This window comes from Salvelinus sp. IW2-2015, linkage group LG15 (genome assembly GCF_002910315.2).
Source record: "Salvelinus sp. IW2-2015 linkage group LG15, ASM291031v2, whole genome shotgun sequence".
Classification (NCBI taxonomy): domain Eukaryota; kingdom Metazoa; phylum Chordata; class Actinopteri; order Salmoniformes; family Salmonidae; genus Salvelinus; species Salvelinus sp. IW2-2015.
The window spans coordinates 56,138,776-56,149,271 of NC_036855.1; positions in this window are offsets into that span (position 1 = coordinate 56,138,776).

The window sequence follows — 10,496 nt, forward strand, 5'->3', positions numbered from 1 at the left end:
GAGTTGTTGTGGTGGCAGTGGAGTAGGAGGATGTTGCTGTGGTGCAGATGGAAGGTACGGAGGAGTTGCTGTAGGTGCAGTGGAGGTGGGAGGAGTTGTTGTGTGCATGGAAGGTAGGAGGAAGTTTGTGGGTGCAGTGGAGGTAGGAGGAAGTTGCTGTGGTGCAGTGGAGGTTAGAGGAGTCTGTTGTGGTGCAGTGGAGGTAAGGGAGGAGTTGCTGTGGTGCATGGAGGTAATTATGGAAGGAGTTGCTGTGTGCATGGAGGTAGGAGGAGTTTGTGTGTGCAGTGAGGCTAGGGAGGAGTTGTTGTGGTGCAGTGGGAGGTAGGAGGAGTTGCTGTGGTGCAGTGGAGGTAGAGGGAAGTTGCTGTGTTGCAGTGGAGTAGAGAGGAGTTGTGGGCGATGCAGTGGAGGTAGGGAGGATGTTGCTGTGGTGCGTGGAGGTAGGAAGGAGTTGCTGTGGTGCATGGAGTAGGAGGAGTTGCTGTGGTGGAGGTAGAGAGAGTTGTTGGGTGCAGTGGAGGTTAGAGGAGTTGTGGAGGTATGGGAGAGGTTGTTTGGGTGCAGTTGGAGTAGGGAGGAGTGCTGTGCAGTGGAGTAGGAGGGTGTTGTGGGCAAGCTGGAGGTAGGAGAGTTGCTGTGGTGCAGTGGAGTAGGGAGGAAGTGCTGTGGTTGCAGTGGAGGTAGGGAGGAGTTGCTGTGGTGGAGGTAGGGAGAGTGCTGTGGTGCAGTGGATGGTAGGGAGGAGTTGTGGGTGTAGGAGGAGTTTTGTGGTGCAGTGCGAGGTTAGGAGGAGTTTGCTGGTAGGCATGTTATGGTAGGAGGAGTTGTTGTGTGCAGTGGAGGTGGAGGAGTTGCTGTGGTGCTGGAGGTAGGGAGGAGTTGCTGTGGTTGCAGTGGAGGTAGGGAGGAGTTTGCGTGGTGCAGTGGAGTAGGAGGAGTTGTTGTGGTGCAGTGGAGGTAGGACGGAGTTGCTGTTGGTGCAGTGGAGGTATGGGAGAGTTTGCTGTGTGCAGTGTAGAGATGCGTGCAGTGAGTAGGGTTGTGTGGTCAGTGGAGTTAGGAGGAGTTCGCTTGTGGCTGCAGTGGATTAGGAGGAGTTGTTGTGGTGCAGTGGAGGTAGGGAGGAGTTGCTGTGGTGCAGTGGAGGTAGGGAGGATGTTGGTGCATGGAGTGGGATTGGCAGTGGAGTAGGGAGGAGTTGTTGTGGGCAGTGGAGGTAGGGAGGAGTTGTTGTGGTGCAGTTGAGGGTTAGGAGGAGTTTGCGTGTGTTGCAGTGGAGATAGAGAAGGAGTTGCTGGTGTTGCAGTGAGGTAGAGAGGAGTTGTGTGGTGGAGTAGATCGTGGTGCAGTGGAAGGTAGGAAGGAGTTCTGGGTGCGTGCGAGGTACGGAGGAGTTGCTGTGTTGGTGGACGGTGGGGGATAAAAAGCGTGTTGCATGAGGAAGAGAGGAGTTGTGGGGTGGCAGTGGAGGTATGGGAGGAGGTTGCGGGTGCAGTGGAGTTATAGAGAGGAGTTGTTGTGGTTGCAGTGCGCGGTAGAGATGAGGTGCTTGGTGCAACTCACTCACCACTACATAAACACACTACATACAAATACACATAAACATATAACATATAACACTATAACAATACACACACTAACACTAATACTACATAATACCTCATAACACATAATACATACATAACACTACATACATACTTCACAGCATAACACTACTAACACACTACATAAACACTACATAATACACTACAACAATAATAACACTACATACACCAGAACCACTACATGAACATACATAACATACACACACTACATACACTACATACACTAACAAAACTACAATCATACAGCACTACATACACACACTTACATAATTAACACTACATAACACATGCATAACACCTAATAACCACATACATCACACTACATAATCCAAACACTACCATAACACCACTAATAATACACTACAAACACTAATAATACCACTACATAACACACTTACAAACACTAATCTCTACAGAATCACTACATAAACTACATAACATTACATAATACATCTACATACACTACAGAATACCACTACATACCACTACATAACACTACATAACACCACATAACACACTATACAAACATACATAACACCATACATAACACCTACATAACACTACACTATGCCCCGTATTCAGGATTTGGGTGCGTGCTTCAGCCTTTCAAACTCTGCCAACAATTATTGTGCACTTTCTCAAACTTGAATCTAAAAAAACGTCAAAATACATTGTTCAGTTCACTGATTTGTAATTTATGTTGACCAGTGGCCAGCCAGGGTCGCCTGAATACGGACACCACACTGTCGCTGTCAAGTGACCCAGTATGTATCTCGCCGACCTCTAAGTTCCTGTCTCGTCTCTGCTGTTGTCCTGCAGGGACCAATCCTTCTCACGTTTAATTTGCCTTTTTCCGAGTGACCTAGATCAGTGTTGTGTTAACCTCATTTAATAACTTACTCTGAAGGATTATATCCTAACCTAGTGCTTACACTCTGTTGACAGAGGGGGGCGCTCACAAATTCTGCTCATGAGAATGTGTATTTTTCTCAGTGGATTTGCAGTCTGTACTGATGGGGGGTGGCAGGGGAGGGGGGGTCTGTACCTTAAAAATCTCTACGGATCGGTTGTGTTGCCCGTCCTCGGAGGTGAAGCTAACGTAGGCTAATGTGATAGATGACTCCCTATGGGCCCTGGCACCCTATTCCCTATGGGCCCTGGTACCCTATTCCTATTGCGCCCTGGTGATGGCCCTATTCCCTATGGACCCGTCACCCTATTCCCTATGGACCCTGGCTACGCTATTCTATGGGCCTGTACCTATTCCTATGGCCCTGGTACCCTTTCGCTATGGAGCCTGTACCCTATTTCCCTATGGACCCTGGTACCCTATTCCCTATGGACCCTCGTCACCCTATCCCTATGGGACCCTGGTACCCTATGGCTACCCTATTCATGGGCCTGTACCCTATTCCTATTGGACCTTGGTACCTATTCCCTATGGACGCTGGTACCTCCATGACTGGCACCCTATTCCCAGGACCCTGGTACCCCTATTCCCTATGGGCCCTGATTTACCCTATGGCCTAGCGTACCCTAATTCCCTATGGGCCCTGGTCCCTATTCCCCTATGCGCCCTGGTTACCCTATTCCCTATGGACCCTGTACCCTATTCCCCATGGACCCTGTTACCCCACTATTCCCTACTGGCCCTGGTTACCCTATCCTATTGGCCCTGTACCCTATTCCCTATTGGACCTGTGTACCCTATTCCTATGGGAACCCTGGTACCCTATTCCTATGACCCTGCACCCTATTCCCTATGGGCCGTTTTTTTATTTTTTTTTTTTTACCATTATTTCTGGTCAAAGTGTCCAGTATAGGTAATAGGATGCCTATATGTTTTTGTGCACCAGACCAATACAAAGATGATTCCAACATGTAGAGATCCGAACAGTACCGTTTTCAAGCATCACGTCGTTTCTGAAAGCACAGTACATAACTGCCTGGTTGTGTATTCATAGCTGTTGCTGTCTCCTCTAGACCCAGTGATATCCTGTATTCCCCTGTAGAGGTGCTTAGGTTTGTGCTCTGAGCGACAGTCCTCACTCTTTATCATTACTTCAGCCCTGGCTGTGTCCTGAATGGCACTCTATTTCATAATAGTGCACCTCCCTATGGCCGGCAATGTAGTCCTCCCGGGCTCTAAATGTAGTGCACTACCCTATGGGCCATGGTGAAATGTAGTGCACTACCCGCTGAATGGGCAGCCTGGGGGCCTTTAATGTAGTGCAGCACCCTATGGACCCGGTCAATGTAGTGCACTACCCTTTATGGGGGCCGTAGTAGCCTAGTGGTTAGAGCGTTTGGGCCAGTAACCGAAAGGTGCTGGAATCGAATCCCCGACTGAAAGGTACAAACTCTGTCCTTCTGCCCTGAAAAGGCAGGTTAACCCACATGTTCCCGGATAGGCCGTCATTGTAAAATAAGAATTTGTTCTTAATGACTTAACTAGTTAAAAAAATGTGCCCTAGTAACCCTATTCCCATGGACCTGGGTCCCTATTCCCTATGGACGCCTGGCACCCTATTCCCTATGGGCCCTGGCACCCTATTCCCTATGGGCCCTGGCAACCTAATTCCTATGGACCCTGGTCAAAGTAGTGCACCTATAAAGACAATAGGTTGCCATTAGGGATTCAGGCCTCTCTCCTCTGATTCAGAGTCCTAATCACTTCACCACACAGTGAGTCTCCCCAGAGCTTCATTCCAGCTAACTGATCCTCTAGTTAGTCACCCATCATGGTCACAACAGAAATAGCCTGGATCCTAACCTGTATGCTTGTGTTTCATCACCATTTCAATTGGGCGTTCCAGGCTAGAATAAGAATATCTACTGTTTCAGAATAACCAATGACTTCTAACGAACAGCTGATAATTCGTTTTTTTTCATGCGGTCCATTGTTCATTTTTCCCGCTATCTCATCATCTCTTCGAGTTTATCATCAAATATAGTTTTCTGGAATAAAAAAGAAATCCTGACTGGTTAAATGAAGAATCTTCAATCTGTTCTTCTAGTGCGGGAATCGCTCAGACACTCTATATGTAAATAGCGTTGTGACACAACATGCCTTGTCTTGACGTGTTCTATAGGACCTACAGAGGAACTGCAGACCTTTTTACGAGGAACACCACCGTGCAATTGCATTCCCTCGCTTGCTCCACTCTCCTTTCTCTCTCTCTTCTCTTCTCCCTTTTACTTCTCTCGTCCATTTCTCTCTCTTCTCTCTCTCATCTCTTTTCTCCTCTCCTACTCTCTTTTCTCTCTTCTCTTGTCTCTCTCTCTTCTTCTCTTCTTCTCTTTCTCCTGTCTTCTCTCTCTCTCCTTAATCTCTCTTTTTCTCTCTCTCTCTTTTTCCCTCTCTTTCTCCCTCTCTCTTTCTCTCTCTCTCTTTCTCCCTCTGTCTCTCTTTCTCTCTCTGTGCTCTCTTTCTCTTCTCTCTGTCTCGTTCCTCTCTCTGTGTGTGTGCTCTCTCCTTTCTCTCTTCTGTTCTGCTCTTTCTCTCTCTGTGTCTCTCTTTCTTCTCTCCTCTGTCTTCTTTTCTCTCTGTGTCTCTTTTCTCTCTCTCTCTGTCTCTCTTTCTCTCTCTGTGTCTCTCTCTCTCTCTATCACAACAATCATGGGAATCTAGGAGTTTGTTACTTTGTCAGTGCGTCACTCACTACTCCTGTGTGTGTGTGTGGACCGTCTTTAACTCTACTGTGGGGATCCGAAGTCCCAACAAGAATAGTAAACAAACGACATTTTGACCAAGTGGAAGGACCTTTTGTTGGTCCCCACAGGGTCAAATGCTAATTCTAGGGTTTAGGATTAAGGTTGGGAATTAATGTTAGAGTTGAATTAGAATTAGGTTTAGGGGAGGGTTTAGTTTAGGTTAGTAGCTATGGTTGTAGTTCTTGCGGGTTAAGGTTAGGGTTAGGGAAAAATAGGGATTTTGAATGGGAACTGAATTGTGTGTCCTACAAGGTTAGTTATACAAGAGTGTGTTTGTGTGTGTGTGTGTGTGTGTGTGTGTGTGTTGTGTGGGTGTGTGTGTGCGTGCGTGCGTGCGTGCGCCGGCGCCGCAGTGCGTGCGTGCGTGCGTGCGTGCGTGTGTGCGTGTGTGTGCGTTGTTGAACAATCTTGGGCATGTTCTGTTATAATCTCCACTGGCACAGCCAGAAGAGGATGGCCCACGCCCTCAGAGCCTGGTTTCCTCTCTGAGGTTCTTCCTAGGTTTTGGCCTTTCTAGCGAGTTTTCACTACACAATCGTACTTCTACACCTGCATGCTTGCTGTTATTGGGGTTTTAGGCTGGTGTTCTGTACAGCATTTTGTGACATCGCTTGATGTATAATAAAAAAGGGCTTTATAAAATTAATTGATTGTGGTGTGTGCGTGCGTGTAAATGTGGAGAGAGAGAGAGAGAGAGAGAGAGAGAGAGGAGAGAGAGAAGAGAGAGAGAGAGAGAGAGAGACGAGAGATGAGAGAGAGAGAGAGAGAGAGAGAGAGAAGAGAGAGAGAGAGAGAGAGAGAGAGAGAGAGAGAGAGAGAGAGAGAGGAGAGAGAGAGAGACGGAGGAAGAGAGAAGAGAGAGAGAGAGAGAGAGAGAGAGAGAGAGAGAGAGAGAGAGAGAGGAGAGAGAGAGAGAGAAGAGAAGAGAGAAGAGAACGAGCCTACTCTACCAGTCATTCAACAGAAACACACAGTGACTCACACTCTCCCTCTATCTCAAAACCACTCCTAGCCACAGCCCTTCCGGTAACAATGTTAGGTTTAATTGATATTGACACTCAAAGTAATCTGTGTCTGTCTGTCGGTCTGTCTGTAGGTCTATCTTGTCTGTCAGTCGGTCTGAAACTGAACTATCAGTCAGAGATCTTCCCTTAAATAGGTTACCGGCTTAATATCCCAGTCTTAGGGGAGAACATGTGACTAGGTAAAAATAGAACAACTTTCCCCATGGAAACTGACTGGGGAACAGAAATAGACCTTCTATCAGGCAAACTGTGTGTTCTAGTTAGGTCGTTTGTGATGTCCTCAAACCTCACTCACAAATTACCTACATGTATTAGACTGTCAATACCTGTTTGTTCACCATAGAAGATTRTGACATTTTTACCTGTAAGTGGTTTATAAGCCCCATTCGGACTATTCCTCCAAATCGCTATGTTTGGTGGCAGCGGTGAGATAATCGATCACAGTCTCACAGGCCTTTATTATAGGTAGGGTATATAAGTATATTTTTTATGTATTTTAAATAGGTTGCAAAACCAACATTTCCTGATAGCCTGCCCTACGCCTCTTCTGKTAAAGGAGTTTTTCATCGAACGATCGATAAACCATCACGTCAATCACGGGTTGCCATGGTATCCTTTGACGTCACCGCTCCCTGCTTGTTGTCACTAGTTACCACAGCCAGTAAAGTCAAGATTGGCTATATCGTAATTCATTGAAAACAAAAAAAAATCCTTTTGGCCCTTCATTTACGGTTAAGGAATAATGTGAGCAGTGTGGTTAAAGTTAGGGTTTTAAAAAAAATAATCTCTGTTTTAATAGATACATTTTCAGAAGATAGGCGGGGATTAAGTCATGATTCTGACTTTGTGGGCTGTGGTAACTGTGACGGCCCCCTCCCCACTGCGTCCCTGCTTGCGGGGGTGTGGATTTGGAGGGGAAACCGTGTACTACATTCAGAACCGGGTTGTGAGAGAATCAGCTGTGTAACGTAAGCTAGCTAGCCAGCCAGAAACCGACCGACACCACTATCCCTTTGCACTCAGGTAAGAGGCCTGTTCTTTCGTTAAAAGTTCTATGTGTAGTTAAAAGTACATTGTTTTGATGTTGAACAATGATCTTACTGGAGGAAAAATTAGCGGTAGTATATTGTTAACGGTAGAGCTCCCGTTTTGTCAGGTGGGCTAACGTTTACGTAGGAATGCAGCTAGCCGACTTCAGAACATCGCTAGCCTGTTTTTGGTTTTCTGGAGGGGTTTCTGTTCGCGCTAGGTCCCATCTTTTTGTGTGCATCCTGTCAGGTTCGAGTTGGCTTAAAGTAGTTAACCCTTTTAACCTATTGTGGTCAACAATGCATGTTTAGTAATCTGTCGAATTTGGTTTAGCAAATAAAAAGCCGGGAATTCCAGCAGAACCACGCATGGTTAGCTTAGGCTAGACAACTTGAGTTATTGAAAATGTGCTTGGTCGGCACAATACTAAGAGTCTCCGTAGTAAGCCGGCTCGCTTAGCTAAAGTTTAAAAAAAACCGTTTTTTTTGGACCAGTCTTTTCCATTCTGGCTGACAAACAACAGTATTTGTATTTTAAACATGTGGTCGTGCTGGAATAAATATGAAAAATCCCCCGTCGGTTTTGGAGGCAGGTCACGACCTAGCTAACAAGTCAGTCACAGCCAACACTTCACTCGCATGGATAACTTAGTTAGCGGCCTTGTTAGCTAACTAACTCGTATAAATAAAGTAGCAAACTAATCTTGCAATCATTTTGATCGATCGGAGCTAACGTTAACAAGCTATGTTAACGATGCCGGGTTCGCTGGTAGCAAACTAACGTTAGGTAGTAATTTCCGGATGCGTAATGAGCAACAGTAGTAATACCGTTGTCATTTTAAGGCGGGGGCGATAGCATTTCGCCCGTTATCCTCCCATMGGCGATTTATAGCTAGCGCAGCGATTAATCGATCTAACTTTACTTTCAATGTAGCTAACTAACAGTATATGAATTGTACAGTATGTCCAGCGCCATCTGTGTGTAAATGCTAGCCAGCCCCGTCTGTTCTATGCTAATCATTACAACAGGTACAACATGGGTGTGGCATGGCAGGGAGTGGATGCACATCCGCGTTTTTCTTTACACGGTAGGAACCAGGCTAGCGTGATTTCACTGGTGTGTAGTYCATATCATGTCTTAACCTGGATAATGTCTCCAGTGCAAAGGCGCCGTAACGTGTTAGCGGAAATCCCCAGTGCATGTCTCATGACCCCCCCAAGCCACAGTACCAGGCTAGTCMACATGTATATTGTGGAATGGAAAATATGCGATTGATTGAGCATGGTAAATCAGTGTTGTCTGTAGAGCCGTGGGCCATTCTGCATGGTACCAGCAGATGTAGGTTATTGATTCAGTTTAGTACTATTCTCACTGCTGTCTGTTTTCGGTAGGCCCTGGTTTATGCTATGCATTTGTTACYTTGTGGATCACTACGCACCTCACTTACGTTTCTAGATTACACGAGGAAGGAACTGCTATGTTTACCAGAGTGATGAATCTACCAGATCTTAACTTTTTCTGGTGCTTGTTTTTACCCTGAGTTTATGAGTTCTTACTTTGCTTTGGTGGTATCTATAGGTTAGATAGGTTAGACTTTGTTCCCTGTTGGTGTGGGCAGTTGTCGGTTTGAATCCCGGGTCGTGCGCTGGGAATGGATCTGGCAACTGCAGGGCTTCTGGGTTCAGATTGTAACAACAATCCCTTAGCGATGTGCCCTGGAGTAGCACTCTTAATATAACTTGCTTTCCATCCAGGGGCGCTCCACTGCGGCTTCACCCTGGATTGTATCAGCCATTCCAGCAACATACCATGCCAACATTTCTCTCCTCGGTCCCTAGTAACCATGGTTCACATGTTTCTTCTCTCTCCTCAGTCCCTAGTAACCGTGGTGTTATGTATCTTCTCTCTCCTCGGTCCCTAGTAACCATGGTGTTATGTTTCTTCTCTCTCCTCAGTCCCTAGTAACCGCGACTGGCGAAGAGAGAGAGAGGAACCTCCGAGTAGTCTAAGCACATCATTACAGATTCTTCAGTCCTTTCTATTTCTCCCTGTACTCTTGCCATGGCTGCTTCTTCTCGTGGGGCACTTCAGTTTCTGCTCGATGCTGGCACGACTCCAGGAGGAGCGACGGGGCGCCCACCACTCTTTATAGGGCACAGATGAGGAGGTTTCCGCTCCTCGTTGGACAACTGGGTGCCTTCCCTCCGTTACAGCCTTCATTGACGCCGCATGTCTCGTAGCGTCGGCCTGCTCCGACCAGCTTGGCCTTTGACAGTCCTTCTGACCACGCTGCTCTTGTCAATTCATGGGCTACTCAGGAACTGAGGGAGAGATAGAAGAACACGGCTACCATGGTTTCTGGGGGCGGAGGAGAGGAAGAGAAACTATCACCACGTTATAGGGACCTAGAGGGAGAGAGAGAAGAACCATGTCAACAACGGTTTACTAGGGGACTGAAGGAGAGAGAAGAAGAAACATATCAAAATCGGTTACTAGGGACTAGCGGAGAGGGAGCAGAAACATGCTACATGGTTCTAAAGGGACTGGAGGAGAGAGAAGAAAATGGCACCATGGTTTCACTAAGGGATTGTAGGAGAGAGAGAAAATGGGGCTACCATGGTTAAGGGACTAGAGGAGAGAGAAAGAAGAAACAGGTACATGGTTACCTAGGGCTGAGGAGAGGAAGAGAAACTGGTACATGGTTACTAGGGCCTGGGAGAGGAGAAGAAGAACATGGCTACCATGGTTCTAGGGCCTGAGGAGAGGAAGCAGAACCATGGCTCAATGGTTTCTAGGGCTGAGAAGAGAAGAAGAACATGGCTACAATGGGGTTACTAGGGCTGCAGGAGGAGAAGAAAGAAACATGGCTACAATGGTTACTAGGGCCTGAGGAGAAGAAGAAGACATTGGTCATGGTTCTAGGGCTTGGAGAGAGAAGAAGAAACTGGCTACCATGGTTTTAGGGCTGAGGGAGAGAAGAAAAACATGGTACCATGGTTACTAGGGTGAGGAGAGAGAGAAGAAACATAATCAACCTGGTTAATAGGGACTGAGGAGAGAGAAAGAAAATGGCTACATGGTTTACTAGGGACTGAGGAGAGAGAAGAAGAACATGGCTATG